The sequence below is a fragment of the Henckelia pumila genome, chromosome 4, assembly GCF_033568475.1.
Source record: "Henckelia pumila isolate YLH828 chromosome 4, ASM3356847v2, whole genome shotgun sequence".
Lineage (NCBI taxonomy): Eukaryota > Viridiplantae > Streptophyta > Magnoliopsida > Lamiales > Gesneriaceae > Henckelia > Henckelia pumila.
In genome coordinates, this window is record NC_133123.1 from 58,472,135 (window position 1) to 58,492,105 (window position 19,971).

The window sequence follows — 19,971 nt, forward strand, 5'->3', positions numbered from 1 at the left end:
CTGACAGATAACTCGACCATATGATCGTGATGGTAAGTAATTCGGTATGGAATGAAACAAGCAGATTTCGTCAGCCGGTCAATCACTACCCAAACCACATCACAACCTCTGACTGAACGCGGTAGCTTCGTGACGAAATCCATAGAGATGTGACCCTACTTCCATTCCGGAACTGGCAAATTGTGCAATAATCCACTTGGTTTCTTCCTCTCGGATTTCACCGGTTGACAATTCAGACAACGGGGCACAAACCTCGTGACGTCTCCCTTCAGCTGCTTCCACCAGAATTGAGTCTTTAAGTCATTATACATCTTCCAGCCTCCGGGATGAACAGTGAACCGAATACAATGCGCCTCTCAAAGAATACGCTGTCTCAATTTAGAAACATCGGGCAAAACAATACGGCTATTCACAAACAAAACATCATCCCTGACCTGAAACTCTGACTGGTGACCTGATCTGACCCTCTCTATCGAACTCTGACTACTCGGATCAAATCTATGTGCCTCTCTGATCAACTGAAATAACTCTGGTTCGGCCTGAATCACAAAAACTCTGATGGATCTCCTATCGGTCTCAAACTCCAAACCAGCAGTACAACAGTCTTCAATCAACTGAGAGACACCAATCGTAGAGAGAGATAAGGAACAAAGTTTCTGACTAAGAGCATCTGCAGCTGCATTTGACTTTCCAGGGTAATACATGATCTCGCAGTCGAAGTACTTAAGCAAATCCAGCTACTCTGTCTCATGTTCAGCTTGGACTGGGAGAACAAGTATTTCAGGCTCTTGTGGTCAGAAAATATTTCAAAAGACTCACCATAAAGGTAATGGCGCCCGGTCTTCATAGAAAAAATGATTGCCGCAAGCTCAAGATCATGGATTGGATAACGAGTCTCGTGCGGCTTCAACTGCCTTGATGCATAAGCTATTACGTGCTTCCTCTGCATAAGAATGCATCCAAGACCACGGTGAGAAGCATCGCAGTAAATGGAAAAACCTCCCGTACCTGATGGAATAGATAAGGTCGGTGCGCTGGTCAACCTCTTCTTCAACTCAATAAAACTGGCCTCGTACTCCTCGGAAAAAACAAACGGTGCATTCTTCTGGGTCAACTGGGTAATCGGCTTTGCAATGGAATAGAAACCCTCGATAAATCGGCGATAATATCCCGCTAAACCCATAAAGCTTTGGATTTCTGGCACTGATGTTGGTCTCGGCCAATTCATGACTGCCTCGATCTTACTGGGGTCCACAACAATTCCATCTCCCGATATGATGTGGCCTAGAAAAACCACTCAGTCCAACCAAAACTCGCACTTTGATAGCTTAGCATACAACTGTTCGGCTCAAAAAATCTGTAATACAATCCTAAAATGCTCTGCATGATCTGAACGGTTCTTCGAATAGATCAGAATATCGTCAATGAAGATAATGACGAACTCATCTAAATACCGCTTAAAGATACGATTCATCAGATCCATAAAAAAGGCTGGAGCATTGGTCAAACCGAACGGCATGACTATAAACTTGAAACGCCCATATCTGGTTCTGAAAGCTGTCTTAGGCCCATCCTCGTCGCGAACTCTCAGCTGATGATACCCTGATCTCAGATCTATCTTCGAATACAGTGAAGAACCCTGCAATTGATCAAAAAGGTCATCAATTCTAGGTAGAGGATACTTGTTCTTGACCGTCATTTGATTCAACTGGCGGTAGTCGATGCAGAGTCACATAAAACCGTCTTTCTTCCTCACAAATAGCACTGGAGCACCCCAACGCGATACGCTAGGTTGGATGTATCCCTTGGCAATCAAATCTTCTAACTGCTCCTTCAACTCTTTCAATTCTAATGGAGCCATTCGGTAAGGCACTTTCGAAATAGGCTGAGTACCTGATGCAAGTTCAATGTTAAATTCGATCTCTCGAATAGGCGGCAAACCAGGAATCTCGTCTGGAAATACATCTGAAAACTCGCTAACCACTGGTATCTCAGTCAACTCAGGACTAGACCTCTGAACATCCACTGCATAAATCAGAAATCCCTCTGCCCCTCTCTGTAGCAACCGAGACATGGATAAGACAGAAATCAAAGGAATTCTGGATCGAGAACCCTTACCAAAAAACATCCATTCGTCTGCCATCTCAGGTCTAAATCGGACCACTTTCTGAAAGCAATCTACTGTCGCCCTATACTTGGTCAGAGCATCAATCCCGAAAATATAGTCAAAATCAGATAGTCCAAGTACAATGCAGTTTATCTCAATCGAATTCCCCTCGGACTCTAACACACAATTTCGGACCAATCTCACCGAAATAGTTTCTCCACTCAAAGGCGAAGTAATAGAAACAACATCCGATAAAGGTTCAGCAAATAAATCATGCATCATGACAAATCTTTCAGAAATAAAACAGTGAGAAGCACCCGTATCAATCAAAACATACGCAGTATAACCAAAAATCAAACAGTTACCTGATATCACATCATTCGGAGCTGCATTGGCCTGATCCTCTGTCAAAGCAAACACCCTCGTCTGTTGTCGAGGAGGTTGGTTTTGATTCTGATTACTTCCCTGACGAGATTGCTGCAGGGGCTGTAAAGAATGGACTGCAGAAGCTGATCTCTCAGGCTGAGCTGGCGGTCGAGAAGAACTACCTCTTTGAGCTCTATCGGATCCCCGTAAGGATAGACTCTAGCAAAGTGACCCGGCTGCTCGCAGATATTACAACTACCAAACACGCCTCGACACTGATCACTTGGGTGACGTCCTCCACACTTACTGCATGATTCTCCTGAAAACCCTGAATTCTGTCCAGAATTGAACTGTCTACAGCCACTGGAACTCGATGAACTGCTCCCAGGCTTTTTAAATTGATTCCCCTTTGGTCTATACTGATCTCGCCTGTTTTTGCCATTGCTACCTCCCACAACCCTCTGAGACTGATTCGACTGCTGAGAAGGTTGGTACTAATACTGAGACAGCTGAGTCTGAAACTGAACAGGCTGATTCTGAAAAGATCTCTGCTGCTGCTGAGGAGCTAACTTATTTCCTCGCTGCATCAATAGTCCGGCTTCGGCTTACTCGTACTTCTTATTCCTCCGATTCCTCGCCATCCTATTCCTGACTCTTATAGTCCAATCCTCGGATAGAAAAGATGCAATAGACTGAATCGCACGACGTGAAAATGCGATCTGGGTGACGCGGGCCGCTTCGGTGAGTCCAAGCGTGCCCAACGGGAATACGACCCAAAAGACCATCTTCGTTGTTGGAATTTGAGCATCTCCGTCTCTTAGACTGAGATGCGCGCTGTAGGTATCGATACGAGCTTCGCGTGAGCAGGCTGAAGCTCCCATAACACTCAGCCGATCGAAAGTTATGTCTGTTTGAAAGTGCATCGCCTGTTCCTCCGACCCGCAATTTGAGAGACAAAACAATAAAGAATTCATTCACTGTTAGGTGCGATCATTCCAGCACTAATGCACCGGATCCCATCAGAACTCCGAAGTTAAGAGTGCTTGGGCGAGAGCAGTACTAGGATGACTGACCCCCTGGGAAGTCCTCGTGTTGCACCCCTTTTTCATTAATTTTTTTTAATTACTCGTACTTCTTGTTCCTCCGATTCCTCGCCGTCCTATTCCCGACTCTTACAGTTGAATCCTAGGATAGAAAAGATGCAATAGAATGAATCACTCGACGTGGACGTGCGATCTGGGTGATGCGGGATGCTTCGGTGGGTCCCAGCGCACCCTACGGGAAAAACGACCCAAAATACCTTCTTCGGGTTGGAATTTGAGCGTGTCCGTCTCTTAGACCGAGATTCGCGCTGTAGGTATCGAGACGAACTTCGCGTGAGAAGGCTGAAGCTCCCGTAACTCTCAGCCGATCAAAAGTTATGTCTGTTTGATATGCAGCGCCTGTTCCTCCGATCCGCAATTTGAGAGACAAAACAATAAAGAATTCATTTACTGTTGAGTGCAATCATACTAGCACTAATGCAACGGATCCCATCAAAACTCCGAAGTTAAGCGTTCTGGGGCGAGAGCAGTACCAGGATGGGTGACCCCCTGAGAAGTTCTCGTGTTGCACCCCTTTTTCATTAATCGTTTTTTATTACTCGTACTTCTTGTTCCTTCGATTCCTCGCCGTCCTATTCCCGACTCTTTCAATCCAATCCACGGATAGAAAAGATGCAATAGACTGAATCACACGACGTGGACGTGCGATCTGGGTGATGGAGACACTCAAATTCAAACTCGGATATGGTCTTTCGGGGCGTTTTTCCCGTAGGGCGCGCTGGGACCCACCAAAGCGGCTCGCGTCACCCTGATCGCACGTTCACGTCGTGTGTTTCAGTCTATTGCATCTTTTCTATCCGTGGATTGGACTCAATGAGTCGGAAATAGGACGGCGAGGAATCGAAAGAACAAGAATTACGATTAAGAAAAAAAGAAATTAATGAAAAAGGGTGCAACACGAGGACTTTCCAGGGGGTCACCCTTCCTAGTACTGCTCTCGCTCAAGCACGCTTAACTTCGGCGTTCTGATGGGATCAGGTGCATTAGTGCTGGTATGATCGCACCAAACAGTGAATGAATTCTTTATTGTTTTGTCTCTCGAATTGCGGATCGGAGGAACAGGCGCTTCACTTTCAAACGGACATAAATTTTGATCGGCTGAGAGTTATGCGAGCTTCAGCCTGCTCACGCGAAGCTCCTATCGATACCTACATCGCGCATCCCGGTCTAAGATACGAAGACGCTTAAATTTCAACCCGAAGATGGTCTTTCGGAGCATTTTTTGCGTAGGGTGTGCTGGGACCCACTGAAGCGGCCCGCGTCACCCAGATCACACGTTCACGTCGTGTGATTCAGTCTATTGCATCTTTTCTATCTGCGGATTGGAGTAAAAGAGTCGGAAATAGGACGACAAGGAATCGGAAGAACAATAAGTACGATTAAGAAAAAAAGAAATTAATGAAAAAGGGGTGCAACACGAGAACTTCCCAGGGGGTCACCCATCCTAGTACTGTTCTCGCCCAAGCACGCTTAACTTTGGAGTTCAGATGGGATTCGGTGGAGTAGTGCTGGTATGATCGCACCGAGCAGTGAATGAATTCTTTATTGTTTTGTCTCTCGAATTATGGATCGGAGGAACATGCGTTGCACTTTCAAACGGACATAACTTTCGATCGGCTGAGAGTTACGGGAGCTTCAGCCTGCTCACTAGAAGCCTCTCTCGATACCTACAGCGTGCATCTAGGTCTACGAGATGGAGACGCTCAAATTCCAATCCGAAGATGGCCTTTCGGGGCATTTTTCCCGTAGGGCGCGCTGGGACCCACAAAGAAGGCCCACGTCACCCAGATCGCACGTTCACGTCGTGTGATTCTAGAAGAAATTGGCATGTGAAAGAGTCGGAAATAAGACGGCGAGGAATCGGATGAACAAGAAGTACGAGTAAGAAAAAAAGAAATTAATGAAATAGGGGCGCAACACGAGGACTTCCCAGGAGGTCACCCATCCAAAGTACTTCTTTCGCCGAAGCACGCTTAACTTCGGAGTTCAGATGGGATCCAGTGCATTACTGCCGGTATGATCGCATCCAATAGTGAATGAATTTTTTATTGTATTGTCTCTCGAATTGCGGATCGGAGGAACATGCACTGCACTTTAAAATGGACATAACTTTCGATCGGCTGAGAGTTACGGGAGCTTCAGCCTGCTTACGCGAAGCTCCTCTCGATACCTACAGCACGCATCTCGGTCTAAGAGACGGAGACGATCAAATTCCAACCCAGAGATGGTCTTTTTGGGCGTTTTTCTTGTAGGGCGCGCTGGTACCCACCGAAGCAGCCCGTGTCACCCAGATCGCACGTTCACATCGTGTGATTCAGTGTATTGCATCTTTTCTATCCGCGAATTGGACTGAAAGAGTCGGAAATAGGACGGAGAGGAATCGGAAGAATAAAAAGTACGAGTAAGAAAAAACAGTACTTCTCAGGGGGTCACCCATCCTCCTAATACTGCTCTCGCCCAAGCACGCTTAACTTCGGAGTTCTGATGGGATCCGGTGCATTAGTGCTGGTATGATCGCACCCAACAGTGAATGAATTCTTTATTGTTTTGTCTCTCGAATTGCGGATCGGAGGAACAGGAGCTGCAGTTTCAAACTGGAGCTTCAGCCTGCTCACGCGAAGCTTTTCTTGATACCTATAGCGCGTATCTCGGTCTAAGAGACGGAGAAGCTCAAATTCAAACCCGAAGATGGTCTTTGGGGGCATTTTTCTCATAGGGCGCGCTGGGACCCAATGAAGTGGCCCGCGTCATCCAGATCGCATGTTCACATCGTGTGATTCAGTCTACTGAATCTTTTCTATCCGCGGATTGGACTGAAAGCATCGGATATAGGACGGAGAGGAATCGGAAGAACAAGATGTACGAGTAAGAAAAAAAGAAACTAATAAAAAAAAGTTGTGCAACACGAGGACTTCCCAGGGGGTCACCAATCCTAGTACTGCTCTTGCCCAAGCACGCATAACTTCGGAGTTCTGATGGGATCCGGTGCATTAGTGCTGGTATGATCGCACCCAACAGTGAATGAATTCTTTATTTTTTTTTCTCTCGAATTGTGGATCAGAGGAACAGGAGCTGCAGTTTCAAACGGACATAACTTTTGATCGGCTGAGAGTTACTGGAGCTTCAGCCTGCTCACGCGAAGCTCCACTCGATACCTATAGTGTGTATATCGGTTAAAGAGACGGAGACGCTCAAATTCCAGATGGAGATGGTCTTTCGGGGCATTTTTCCTGTATGTCGCGCTGGGACCCACCGAAGCGGCCCGCGTCCCCCAAATCGCACGTCACATCGTATGATTCAGTCTATTGCATCTTTTCTATCCGCGGATTGGACTGAAAGAGTCGGAAATAGGACGGAGAGAAATCGAAAGAACAAGAAGTACGAGTAAGGAAAAAAGAAATTAATGAAAAAAGGGGTGCAACACGAGGACTTCCCAGGGGGTCACACATCCTAGTACTGCTCTTGCCCAAGCACGCTTAACTTCGGAGTTCTGATGGGATCCGGTGCATTAGTGCTGGTATGATCGCACCCAACAGTGAATGAATTCTTTATTGTTTTGTCTCTCGAATTGCGGATCGGAGGAACAGGAGCTGCAGTTTCAAACGGACATAACTTTCGATCGGCTAAGAGTTACGGGAGCTTCAGGCTGCTCACGCGAAGCTCCTCTTGATACCTACGATAAGTATCTCGGTCTAAGAGACGTAGACGCTCAAATTACAATCCGGAGATGGTCTTTTGGGGCGTTTTTCCCATAAGACGCGCTGGACCCACCAAAGCGGCCCGCGTCACCCAGATCGCACGTTGACATCGTGTGATTAAGTCTATTGCATCTTTTCTATCCGTGGATTGGACTGAAAGAGTCAGAAATAGGACGGCGAGGAATCGGAAAAACAAGAAGTACGAATAAGAAAAAAAGAAATTAATGAAAAAGGGGTGCAACACAAGGACTTCCCAGGGGGTCACCAATCCTAGTACTGCTCTCGCCCAAGCACGCTTAACTTCGGAGTTCTGATGGGATCCGGTGCATTAGTGCTGGTATGATCGCACCCAACAGTGAATGAATTCTTTATTGTTTTGTCTCTCGAATTTGGGATCGGAGGAACAGGAGCTGCAGTTTCAAACGGACCTAACTTTCGATCTGCTGAGAGTTACGGGAGCTTCAGCCTGCTCACGCGAAGCTCTTCTCGATACCTACATCGCGTATCTCTGTCTAAGAGACGGAGAAGCTCAAATTCAAACCCGAAGATGGTCTTTGGGGGCATATTTCCCGTAGGGCGCGCTGGGACCCATCGAAGTGGACTGCGTCACCCAAATCGCACGTTCACGTCGTGTGATTCAGTCTATTGCATCTTTTCTATCCGCGGATTGGACTGAAAGGGTCGTAAATAGGACGGAGAGGAATCGGAAGAACAAGATGTACGAGTAAGAAAAAAAGAAACTAATAAAAAAATGGGTGCAACATGAGGACTTCCGAGAGGTCACCCATCCTAGTACTGCTCTTGCCCAAGCACGCATAAATTCGGAGTTCTGATGGGATCCGGTGCATTAGTGTTGGTATGATGGCACCCAACAGTGAATGAATTCTTTATTTTTTTGTCTCTCGAATTTCGGATCGGAGGAACAGGAGCTGCAGTTTCAAACGGACATAACTTTTGATCGGATAAGAGTTACTGGAGCTTCAGCCTGCTCACGCGAAGCTCCACTCGATACCTATACTGCGTATCTCGGTTAAAGAGACGGAGACACTCAAATTCCAAAACGGAGATGGTCTTTTGGGGTATTTTTCCTGTATGTCGCGCTGGGACACACCAAAGCGGCCCGCGTCATCCAGATCACACGTTCACATCGAATGATTCAGTCTATTGCATCTTTTCTATCCGCGGATTGGTCTGAAAGAGTCAGATATAGGACGGCGAGGAATCGAAAGAACAAGAAGTACGAGTAAGAAAAAAAGAAATTAATGAAAAAAGGGGTATACACGATGACTTCCCAGGGGGTAACCCATCCTAGTACTGCACTCGCCCAAGCACGCTTCACTTCGGAGTTCTGATGGGATCCAATGCATTAGTGCTGGTATGATCGCACCCAACAGTGAATGAATTTTTTATTGTTTTGTCTCTCGAATTGCGGATCGAAGGAACATGAGCTGCAGTTTCAAACGAACATAACTTTCGATCGGCTAAGAGTTCCGGGAGTTCAGCCTGCTCACACGAAGCTCCTCTCGATACCTACAGCAAGTATCTCGGTCTAAGAGATGGAGACGTTCAAATTACAACCCGGAGATAGTCTTTCGGAGCGTTTTTCCCGTAGGGCGCGCTGAGACCCACCAAAGCGGCCCGCGTCACCCAGATCGCACGTTCATGTAGTGTGATTAAGTCTATTGCATATTTTTTATCCGCAGATTGGACTGAAAGAGTCGGAAATAGGACGGCGAGGAATCGGAAAAACAAGAAGTACGAGTAAGAAAAAAAGAAATTAATGAAAAAGGGGTGCAACACTAGGACTTCACAGGGGGTCACCCATCCTAGTACTGCTATCGCCCAAGCACGCTTAACTTTAGAGTTCTGATGGGAACCGGTGCATTAGTGCTGGTATGATCACACCCAACAGTGAATGAATTCTTTATTGTTTTGTCTCTCGAATTGCGGATCGGAGGAACAAGAGCTGCAGTTTCAAACGGACATAACTTTCGATCGGCTGAGAGTTACTGGAGCTTCAGCCTGCTCACGCGAAGCTCCACTCGATACCTATAGTGCGTATCTCGGTTAAAAAGACAGAGACGCTCAAATTCCAAAATGGAGATGCTCTTTCGGGGCATTTTTCCTGTATGTTGCGCTGGGACCCACCGAAGCGGCCCGCGTCACCCAGATCGCACGTTCACATCGTATGATTCAGTCTATTGCATCTTTTCTATCCGCGGATTGGACTAAAAGAGTTGGAAATAGGACGGCGAGGAATCAAAAGAACAAGAAGTACGAGTAAGAAAAAAAAGAAATTAATGAAAAAAAGAGTGCAACACGAGGACTTCCCAGGGGGTCAACCATCCTAGTACTACTCTAGCCCAAGCATGCTTAATTTAGGAGTTCTGATGGGATCCGGTGCATTAGTGCTGGTATGATCGCACCCTACTGTGAATGAATTTCTTATTGTTTTGTCTCTCGAATTGCGGATCGGAGGAACAGAAGCTGCAGTTCAAAACGGACATAACTTTCGATCGGCTAAGAGTTACGGGAGTTTCAGCCTGCTCACGCGAAGCTCCTCTCGATACCTACAGCAAGTATCTCGGTCTAAGAGACAGAGACGCTCAAATAACAACCCGGAGATGGTCTTTTGGGGCATTTTTCCCGTAGGGCATGCTGGGACCCACCGAAGTGGCCCGCATCACCCAAATCGCACGTTCACGTCGTGTGATTCAGTCTATTGCATATTTTATATCCGCGGATTGGACTGAAAGAGTCGGATATAGGATGGAGAGGAATCGGAAAACAAGATGTACGAGTAAGAAAAAAAGAAACTAATAAAAAAAAAAGGGTGCAACACGAGGACTTCCCAGGGGGTCACCCATCCTATTACTGCTCTTACCCAAGCACGCATAACTACGGAGTTCTGATGGGATCCGGTGCATTAGTGCTGGTATTATCGCACCCAATAGTGACTGAATTCTTTATTGTTTTGTCTCTCGAATTGCGGATCGGAGGAACAGGAGCTGCAGTTTCAAACGGACATAACTTTCGATCGGCTAAGAGTTACGGGAGATTCAGCCTACTCACACGAAGCTCCTCTCGATACCTACAGCAAGTATCTCGGTTCAAGAGACGAAGACGCTCAAATTACAACCCAGAGATGGTCTTTCGGGGCGTTTTTCCCGTAGGGTGCGCTGGGACCTACCGAAGCGGCCCGTGTCACCAAGATCGCACGTTCACGTCGTGTGATTAAGTCTATTGCATCTTTTCTATCCGCGGATTGGACTGAAAGAGTCGGATATAGGACAGAGAGGAATCGGAAAACAAGATGTACGAGTAAAAAAAAAAGAAACTAGTAAAAAAAGGGGTGCAACATGAGGACTTCCCAGGGGGTCACCCATCCTAGTACTGCTATTGCCCAAGCACGCATAACTTTGGAGTTTTGTTGGGATCCAGTGCATTAGTGCTGGTATGATCGCACCCAACAGTGAATGAATTCTTTATTTTTTTGTCTCTCGAATTGCGGATCGGAGGAACAGGAGCTGTAGTTTCAAACGGACATAACTTTCGATCGGCTGAGAGTTACTGGAGCTTCAGCCTGCTCACGCGAAGCTCCACTCGATACCTATAGTGCGTATCTCGGTTAAAGAGATGGAGATGCTCAAATTCCAAAGCGCTGGGACCCATCGAAGCGGCCCGCGTCACCCAGATTGCACGTTCACATCGTATGATTCAGTATATTGCATCTTTTCTATCTGCGGATTGGACTGAAAGATTCGGAAATAGGACGGCGAGGAATTGAAAGAACTAGAAGTACGAGTAAGAAAAAAAGTAATTAATGAAAAAAGGGGTGCAACACGAGAACTTCCCAGGGGGTCACCCATCCTAGTACTGCTCTCGCCCAAGCGCGCTTAACTTTGAAGATCTGATGGGATCCGATGCATTAGTGCTGGTATGATCGCAACCAACAGTGAATGAATTCTTTATTGTTTTGTCTCTCGAATTGCGGATCGGAGGAACAGGAGCTGCAGTTTCAAACGGACATAACTTTCGATCTGCTGAGAGTTACGGGAGCTTAAGCCTGCTCACGCGAAGCTCTTCTCGATACCTACAGCGCGTGTCTCGGTCTAAAAGATGGAGAAGCTCAAATTCAAACCCAGAGATTGTCATTGGGGGTATTTTTCCCGTAGGGAGCGCTGGGACCCATCGAAGTGGCCCGCGTCACCCAGATCGCATGTTCACGTCATGTGATTCAGTCTATTGCATCTTTTCGATCCGCGAATTGGACTGAAAGAGTCGGAAATAGTACGGAGAGGAATCGGAAGAACAAGATGTACGAGTAAGAAAAAAAGAAACTAAAAAAAAAGGGGTGCAACACGAGGACTTCCCGGAGGGTCACCCATCCTAGTGCTGCTCTTGCCCAAGCACGCATAAATTCGGTGTTCTGATGGGATCCGGTGCATTAGTGCTTCATCCTACTCACACGAAGCTCCTCTCAATACCTACAGCAAGTATCTCGGTTTAAGAGATGGAGACGCTCAAATTACAACCCGGAGATGGTCTTTAGGGGGTTTTTCCCGTAGGGTGCGCTGGGACCTACCGAAGCGGCCCGTGTCACCCAGATCGCACGTTCACGCCATGTGATTAAGTCTATTGAATCTTTTCTATCCGCGGATTGGACTGAAAGAGTCGGATATAGGACGGAGAGGAATCGGAAAACAAGATGTACGAGTAAGAAAAAAAGAAACTAATAAAAAAAGGGGTGCAACACGAGGACTTCCCAGGGGGTCACCCATCCTAGTACTGCTCTTGCCCAAGCACGCATAACTTCGAAGTTCTGATGGGATCCGGTGCATTAGTGATGGTATGATCGCACCCAACAGTGAATGAATTCTTTATTTTTTTGTCTCTCGAATTGCGGATCAGAGGAACAGGAGCTGCAGTTTCAAACGGACATAACTTTCGATCGGCTGAGAGTTACTGGAGCTTCAGCCTGCTCACGCGAATCTCCACTCGATACCTATAGTGCGTATCTTGGTTAAAGAGACGGAGACGCTCAAATTCCAAAATGGAGATGGTCTTTCAAGGCATTTTTCCCGTATGTCGCGCTGGGACCCACCGAAGCGGCCCGCGTCACCCAGATCGCACATTCACATCGTATGATTCAGTCTGTTGCGTCTTTTCTATCCGCGGATTGGACTGAAAGAGTTGGAAATAGGACGGCGAGGAATCGAAAGAACTAGAAGTACGAGTAAGAAAAAAAAATTAATGAAAAAAAGGGTGCAACATGAGGACTTCCCAGGGAGTCACCCATCCTAGTACTGCTCTCGCCCGAGCATGCTTAACTTCGGATCAGAAATCCCTCTGCTCCCTTCTGTAACAACTCAATCATAGCAATAACAGATATCAAGGGAATTTTAGATCTAGCACCCTTACCATAAAATTTCCATTCGTCAGCCATCACTGGTCTGAACCTCACTATCTTCTGAAAACAGTCAAATGTTGCTCTGTACTTGGTTAACATATCGATACCGATTATACACTCAAAATCAGACAAACCAAGAACGATACAGTCAAGCTCAACTTCATTACCTTCGCACTTTAGTACCCAGTTTCTAACAGACTTCACTGATACTATACCTTTTCCCAACGGTGAAGATATAGACACTACAGTAGCTAATGATTCAACAGGCAATGAATACAATGTAACAAATTGTTCAGAAATGAAGGTATGCGACACACCAGTATCGAATAAGACATAGGCAGGATAGCATAAAGAGAACAGTTACCTGCAATCACATCATCAGGCGCCGCTTGTGCTTGCTCCTCAGTCAATGCAAACACCCTAGCCTGCTGCCTTGGAGGTTGATTCACTGACTGACCTCCTCCTCCTCCTGCTCTACCCTGTACTGCTTGTTGTGGTTGAAATGAATGCACAGAAGATTCTGATTGAGCCACTGTTCTCGATGATCCAGCACCCTGTGCACCTTCAGAACCACGCTGTGGGCAGACTCGTGCAAAATGACCTGTCTGATTGCAAATGTGACAAGTACCAAAAACTCCTCGGCATTGTTCACTGGTATGTCGACCTCCACATTTCGTGCAATAAACATCTTACCTCTGTCCAGCTCTAGACTGTCGGGAACTACTTGAACTAGAAGAGCTACTACCACCTGATCTCTTGAACTGTTTGCTCTTGCCCTTAAAGAAACTCTTTTTTCCACTAGTACTACCTCCAGCTTCAAATCGAGGTGGCTGTGGAATCTGTGGCTGTTCTTGTGATTGATTCATAGTTTAGGGAACAAACTGAGCTCCTCTTTGTTTCAGTATTCCTGCTTCTGCACCCTTTGCACGATTCAGAGCATCAGCAAAGGTACTTGGTCTTCTCGAATTTTCAAGAGTAAACACGTCAGGATTCAAGCCATTTATAAATTGATCGGCTTGAGCTTCGTCACTGGTAGCAACATGTGGAGCAAACTTCATCAAACTCGTAAATTTTGAAACATAATCTTCAATATTCATTTGGCCCTGTTGCAAACTTGCGAATTCCACTCCCTTGTCCTTCCGATAAGACACAGGAAAGAAACGCTGATAGAAAGCAGTTTTAAATACAATCCAAGTAATAACAGTACCTCGGTTTTCAAATGCTTTCTTTGTCGCTACCCACCAATTCTTCGCAAGGCCATGTAGTTTATGGATTACCAATCTCATTCGTCGTTCATCCGCATAATCAAGTGACTCAAATAAGTGCTCCATATCCTCCAGCCAGTTCTCACAGTCAACAGAGTTCTCAGTCCCTTGCAGTGTCGGTGGTTTAAAGGACTGAAATCGCATCAAAAGCTTCTCCATCGGATTGGCATCACCAAATAGATCAACAGAAGTACTACTCTGTCCATGTTCAGTTGTTGTCACTGGGACCTGTGCAGCATTTGTCTGTTCTGGTTCATTCACTGCCAATGTCTGTCTAACTCTCGGTGCTGGTCGGGGAGGCATATCTGATAAACAACCAGATTAGTGCACAATTCATCATATCATAACACATTTCTGTTTTAGTTCCTCCTCTGATTAGCACAATTATGTCTTCTCAAGAGATCGAATCTAATTCATACTTATTCAATACATGTTATTTCTTCAATCAGATAATCATATAACATGTAATTCAGAAAACTGTAAGGCATTATCTTCTCATTCTATCACAACACCATGTGACAAATAAACATCGGGGAACAAGAGTTCATATACCATACAAGTATGAAAGCAATAAATAAATCAGAATACAAGACTCGATCTACCCCGCTCATCTATTCTCAGTCCGAAAAACATAACGCTCTGATACCACCTGTTGTGGGGACCTCGGGTTGCTAATCTTATCTTAGGGCAATTAACGATTGATAAACAATTAATCATGTATTTAAAAGAATACTCAAACCAAATAAAAAAAATTTTAAAACTTGCACCTCGCTCGATTGGTTAAAGTCTACCGATCGAGCGAACTAAAAAACTCAACTCTCGGGTCTGAGCATAATTTGGCCTCGCTCGATCGGTCAAATATTACCGATCGAGCGAGTAGGAAAAATAAAGTTTTTGCTCAAGAAAAACAGGCCTCGCTCGATCGGTCAAATCTTGCCGATCGAGCGGCCTCTCTGCCCAGAAAATCTGCATGACTGATTTGCTATCAAAGCTGAATTCCAATCCCATAATTCATGCAAGATCAACTCAAAACATGATATATAAGTTCCAAATCATGCATATAAACATAAAAAAGGTCTCAAGCATCTATACATGCATTTGTTACATCGAACAAGTCTCTAAATAACGATAAACGACATAAACTATCTCAAGTTTCATACAAGCATTCCAAAACCAACAAGATCTAAGGTTTGATGCTTTTAGATCTCAAACTTCATTTACAACCCGAGTCCTCACATGCTAGACTCTCTCCCAAATTTCAATGACATCGTTGATCAGCTCCTTCCCTCTCTGTTGTTATGCACACATACAAAACAAGACAACAGCCGGATAAACTCCGGTGAGAAACAATTCTCAGTATAACCAACATATAGAAAGCGTTAAATAAATCACATTGACTCTATTTAAAACTCGACTCAATCAAATAGAGTAAATAATGCTTCAATAAGAACTGATTCATATCACTTCATTGCCATCAAGATTCGTAAACGATCTTGACATGGATATCCATCTAACGAGTTCGTAAATGACTCGCAAATAAGGTTAACAGCAACCTTGGCTTAGAATCAATTCAATATAATCTCATATTGACTCAAATTCAAAGATCCAATACTTGAGATGGATCGACAACATCACAATCAAATCAAAACATAAACAAGTATGTGGTTTTTGGCGGAACAACTCAAGAATAATCGTTCTTGAGTTTTAAAATCTCTAACTCTCGATATCGTCATTATACCTTCGTTTATCTCGATTCTGAACTCTTCAAATCTGAAAGATACAATCAAAATACATATATCAAACTTCATTCCAATCTATCGTATGAAAATCGAGTCGAAAACATCATAAGATCATCAATCAAACTCATTTCAAACCTCAATCAAATTTCTTCGGTACAAAGTCGACGTCTTGATTTGTTGGCCTTCCAAACTCAACTGAAACTGAAGAATAAAAATGCTATAACATTCATAAAATCTAGATAAAGGCTTCAGCTTAGATATAGACCATCAAAACAGTCTAAAAACTCAATTCAACGGCGTAGCGATTGAAAATCGGTAACCGACGAAATACCGAAATCATTTCTAACTTCACTTCAATCATTCGTACAACATATATCAGCTAACATATCATCAAACTCTTCATAATATCAGCTATAAACAACAATCATAAGCTGGAAATCATGCTTGGACACAATAACATAAACTCATCAATCCGGTTTCGAATATACGAACAATAGAATACCGAGAACAAGTTCATAATTTCAGAATCTGATCTCTGAAAATTCCTGATTTTGAAATCAATATAACACAACATAAAACTTACACGAGATTGAAGCCCTCGTTTCAAGGATTCTAGAACAATTTACGGAATCAAAATCGGACAACTGGTTCAAAAGTTACGGCAAATCGAAAATCCAAAATTCAAAAGAAACGAAGAAGGTCGGCTTGCTCTGTTCTAATATTCTGAATGAACTATCATATAACACGTATTCATGCGGACAAATCCAACAATAATTGGATATGTATTCAACTAATTGCAATTTGGCCCCTGAAACTTCGTAAATTGCAATTCAGTCCTCGGCCTTATTTTTAATTCAATTTCAATCATAAATAATTTAAGAATATTAGAATTTAAATCAAAACTCTAAATATTTCCAAATTAAATATATTCAGATTAAAATCAAATTAAGTTCGGATTAATTTTTAATTAATCCCGGGCCTTGCACCATTTCAACTCAAACATCATTCTATCTTCAAGTTCAAAACACTTCAAACCTATTCAAATCCGTCCACGGTTCAAAGTCATCAATCACGAGTTGTCAATCTCTTTTGAATTCTGAAATGAGATAATCATAATCATAATATATCAACAAGACATCCAGCTGAACAATCGATAATCAAACTTGCTCAAATTCGTGAACCGGTGTCATAGCGACTGAAAAATCGATAACCGAAACAATATCGACTTCGAAACTCACAACTAAACTTCATATATCCGCAATAAAACATCATAAACCAGAATCTCAGCGGCTATAAGTTTAAAATATAAGCTGTAAAATCATGATTAAGTGCAAACGACATGAACTCTTCAATTCGTTTGCGATATTGGAATGTATAAACGTTGAAGAACACATACATAACATCAATTTCTGATGACTACCAAATTTCTATCTTCACAACATGCCGAAATACTGAGAAACTTACATTATATCGAAGTCCTTGTCGTAAGGATTCCAGAACACTTTTCGGATTCGAAATTGGACAATCGAATCAAAAGTTACGGCGATTTAAAAATCAAAATATCAAAGAAAATGAAGATCTCGGCTTGCTCTGTTCGACTTTCTGAATTGAATATAACATTTACACGTACACATGCTGATACATCAACTAATAATCTGATAACTTCAATTATAATTGCAGTTTAGCCCCTCACTTCTTCAATATTTTTAATTTGGTCCTCGACCCTTATTTTAATTCGATTTTAATCCTAAATAATTTAAGAATATTAGAATTTAAATCAAAACTCTAAATATTCCCAAATTAAATATACTCGGATTAAAATTAAATAATCTCAGATTAAATTAAATAATCCATGATTAAATTAAATAATCCCGGGTCTTACAGCACGGACCAGCACACGGACCCTGGGCCTGGGTCCGGACCAGGTCCGTGCCTGGGTCCGGGCACCTTCGCGAGCTGATTCCGACCAGTTCTGAACCTATCTTATCTTTTTGGTCTTCATGCACTCAAATCATGATTAAACATCTTCCAAATTTATTTCCATGAATTCCAAATCCATCTAATCTCGATGGAAAGTTACGTAACAACTCTTGGAACAATAAGAATCTTCAAGCGCCTTCTAGATTCATATCAACACCAATGCAACTTTTCTTGCCAAATTTCCACGTCCCTGGAGAGAAATTCCCATTTGGGAGTACATCCCAGGAAATCTAGATATTCTAGCTCGAAGAGCCTCTTTATTAAAGGAAAATTGGCAGAATGGTGTCATTGTACATCTTTACAAGAACGATATGTTCCAGGCAGAAATCCAGATCTTACAAATCTGGACAAAGGAGTGGACCATCAAGAAGTAAGATGTCATCCAAAGCATCAAACTCATCTCAAAGCACGGAACGAACCCAACAAAAAAAACTTTCAGAAGAACTCACACTAGAGCCAACAAAAGTTTTAAATATTGCAATTGCTGGACATGTGGATCAAAGGGTCACATTTCGACCAATTTTCCAGAAAATGAGCGAAAGGGAATAAATCATTTTGAACCTAATCCAGATATTCAAGAAGCAGTTTATTACCAAGATTTAATTCAAGAATACCAGTTTGAGAATATTCCCTCAGACAAAAGTGTATATGAAGAAGAATTCTTGAGTCCAGAAGAGTCGAATGGAGAGAGAATCAGAATCCGACTGAATAAGAAGTATTTCGACACGAAAAACATGAGGATTTATCCGTTTTCCTTAGCCAAACTACTATATCTCATAATTGCATCCACACCCCCTGTGAAAAGTCTAAAAAACATAAAACCCCCTGTGTAAAATTAATAGCATGTTAGACACTATGTTTTAAAAAAATTAGCATAAAAACCCCTATGAGAGGGTATAAATGTGCCCGAGTTTGTATAACATAGAGGTGAAATGTGCTACATTTTAAAAAACTGAGGGATGCATTAGCCTATTAATATTTCTTAAGGGGTTTTATGCTTTTTAGATTTTTCACAGGGGGTATGGATGAATTAGCCCCATAATGTAGTCCAAAAAATTATGATAGAAAATCCTACTCTATAGAGATATCAAGGATTTTCTTCAAGACAGATCGAAGAAATTCTTAGAAAATATTGGTTTAAGAAAGCATCATCTGATCTATAAGATTTCCATAAGGAAAATGGAAATCACAATGAAACTTACAGGAAACCTTATGAAAATGCAATTAATTCCTTTAGAAGAGATAAAGGAGGAATTGCAGGAGATGTTGAGATTGAAAGTATCTATTTAAATCGTATTTTGGACCTCGACTGAATCCTCGAATGGTTGTTATTCCAATTGTGAGTTCAATTGTGGTTGGTTGCTGGACTCTTATATTTCTCGTATGCCCATGTTAATTGACCAACAAATACTTTTGTGGAAAGAGGCCAACTAACAGATTGAACAATTTTTATCAAATGAATAGACTAAAATAATAAAGTGATCGACTGAAATGTAAAGAACATGAAAATTGTTTATGAATGTTTGGAGACCGAAACTCCTACGTCACCCCGTCTTCCACCTCAAAAAGATTCACTTGAATTTGAGTATTACAAAATCTTACATCACCCCGATCCAAGACTAGGACTTATCAATACCTATCTCGGAACTTCTAAACTTAACGTGATAATTACAGTCCTCGACTGATGTAACGTCCCAAATTTATCTTAATTGAGTTTATTTGAGATAATAGGAGATTACAAAATTCAGGAGCCGATTTGATTTTGATCAGGGTCTATTTTGCAATTTTTGGATTTTTCAGGGACTAAAATGCAAAAAGGGGTTTTATTATATTATCTTGAGTTGAAAGTTGACTTGGTCTTCACAAGCTTCTCTTCTCCTTCTTCCCCTAAGCCGTATCCTCCATTGGATCTTGGAAGCGCCTCTTTCAAGCTTTCTAATCCCGGTTTTTGCTCGATCCGTCCGTTAGAATTTTAATCCAAAGGCAGATTAGCGATCACAACAGCGAGAGCTTTGTTTTATCGTAAGTATTTTTTCGATCATTTATACTTCTATTTTCGAATGTTGTTAGAATCGATTGAGTTTCGGTTATGTTGCTCTTGAGCTAGTTCTTATCGATTATTCTCAGTCGGTTTTGAAATAGAGCGTCGTTCGGATTTTTTATGATTTTGGAAGCATAATTCAAAAATGGAGATTTTGAGGTGTGTTGGAATTGAATTGTTTTTGATGTTTTAGCATTGATTTGAGTTGTTTGAAATGTTGTACTGCTGTATGCGTTTCCAGTTTGATCAATTTATAGTCGTT

At 43.0% G+C, this 19,971-nt stretch overlaps 12 non-coding genes and 5 pseudogenes across 12 annotated transcripts; 2 read left to right on the plus strand and 15 right to left on the minus strand.

Moving 5' to 3' along the window:
- The first annotated feature begins 3,455 nt into the window (after positions 1–3,455).
- On the plus strand, positions 3,456–3,574 carry LOC140868009 (5S ribosomal RNA). Its single transcript, XR_012145447.1, has one exon. It is a non-coding gene; the product is annotated as a 5S ribosomal RNA (ribosomal RNA).
- A 397-nt stretch (positions 3,575–3,971) lies between these two features.
- Positions 3,972–4,090, plus strand: LOC140869168 (5S ribosomal RNA). The gene has a single exon (XR_012146556.1). It is a non-coding gene; the product is annotated as a 5S ribosomal RNA (ribosomal RNA).
- A 373-nt stretch (positions 4,091–4,463) lies between these two features.
- On the minus strand, positions 4,464–4,582 carry LOC140869238 (5S ribosomal RNA). Its single transcript, XR_012146622.1, has one exon. It is a non-coding gene; the product is annotated as a 5S ribosomal RNA (ribosomal RNA).
- Positions 4,583–4,982: 400 nt separating this feature from the next.
- Positions 4,983–5,101, minus strand: LOC140868472 (5S ribosomal RNA). Its single transcript, XR_012145888.1, has one exon. It is a non-coding gene; the product is annotated as a 5S ribosomal RNA (ribosomal RNA).
- A 383-nt stretch (positions 5,102–5,484) lies between these two features.
- On the minus strand, positions 5,485–5,604 carry LOC140869449 (5S ribosomal RNA; annotated as a pseudogene).
- A 372-nt stretch (positions 5,605–5,976) lies between these two features.
- Positions 5,977–6,098, minus strand: LOC140869750 (5S ribosomal RNA; annotated as a pseudogene).
- A 372-nt stretch (positions 6,099–6,470) lies between these two features.
- Positions 6,471–6,589, minus strand: LOC140868897 (5S ribosomal RNA). Its single transcript, XR_012146296.1, has one exon. It is a non-coding gene; the product is annotated as a 5S ribosomal RNA (ribosomal RNA).
- A 399-nt stretch (positions 6,590–6,988) lies between these two features.
- Positions 6,989–7,107, minus strand: LOC140870302 (5S ribosomal RNA). Its single transcript, XR_012147269.1, has one exon. It is a non-coding gene; the product is annotated as a 5S ribosomal RNA (ribosomal RNA).
- A 399-nt stretch (positions 7,108–7,506) lies between these two features.
- LOC140869466 (5S ribosomal RNA) lies at positions 7,507–7,625 on the minus strand. The gene has a single exon (XR_012146779.1). It is a non-coding gene; the product is annotated as a 5S ribosomal RNA (ribosomal RNA).
- A 401-nt stretch (positions 7,626–8,026) lies between these two features.
- Positions 8,027–8,144, minus strand: LOC140869732 (5S ribosomal RNA; annotated as a pseudogene).
- A 401-nt stretch (positions 8,145–8,545) lies between these two features.
- Positions 8,546–8,663, minus strand: LOC140869589 (5S ribosomal RNA; annotated as a pseudogene).
- A 399-nt stretch (positions 8,664–9,062) lies between these two features.
- On the minus strand, positions 9,063–9,181 carry LOC140869137 (5S ribosomal RNA). The gene has a single exon (XR_012146527.1). It is a non-coding gene; the product is annotated as a 5S ribosomal RNA (ribosomal RNA).
- A 402-nt stretch (positions 9,182–9,583) lies between these two features.
- LOC140868738 (5S ribosomal RNA) lies at positions 9,584–9,702 on the minus strand. The gene has a single exon (XR_012146140.1). It is a non-coding gene; the product is annotated as a 5S ribosomal RNA (ribosomal RNA).
- Positions 9,703–10,104: 402 nt separating this feature from the next.
- Positions 10,105–10,223, minus strand: LOC140868943 (5S ribosomal RNA). The gene has a single exon (XR_012146339.1). It is a non-coding gene; the product is annotated as a 5S ribosomal RNA (ribosomal RNA).
- A 400-nt stretch (positions 10,224–10,623) lies between these two features.
- Positions 10,624–10,742, minus strand: LOC140869499 (5S ribosomal RNA; annotated as a pseudogene).
- Positions 10,743–11,106: 364 nt separating this feature from the next.
- LOC140868425 (5S ribosomal RNA) lies at positions 11,107–11,225 on the minus strand. Its single transcript, XR_012145844.1, has one exon. It is a non-coding gene; the product is annotated as a 5S ribosomal RNA (ribosomal RNA).
- A 793-nt stretch (positions 11,226–12,018) lies between these two features.
- On the minus strand, positions 12,019–12,137 carry LOC140868500 (5S ribosomal RNA). Its single transcript, XR_012145914.1, has one exon. It is a non-coding gene; the product is annotated as a 5S ribosomal RNA (ribosomal RNA).
- Positions 12,138–19,971: the final 7,834 nt, after the last annotated feature.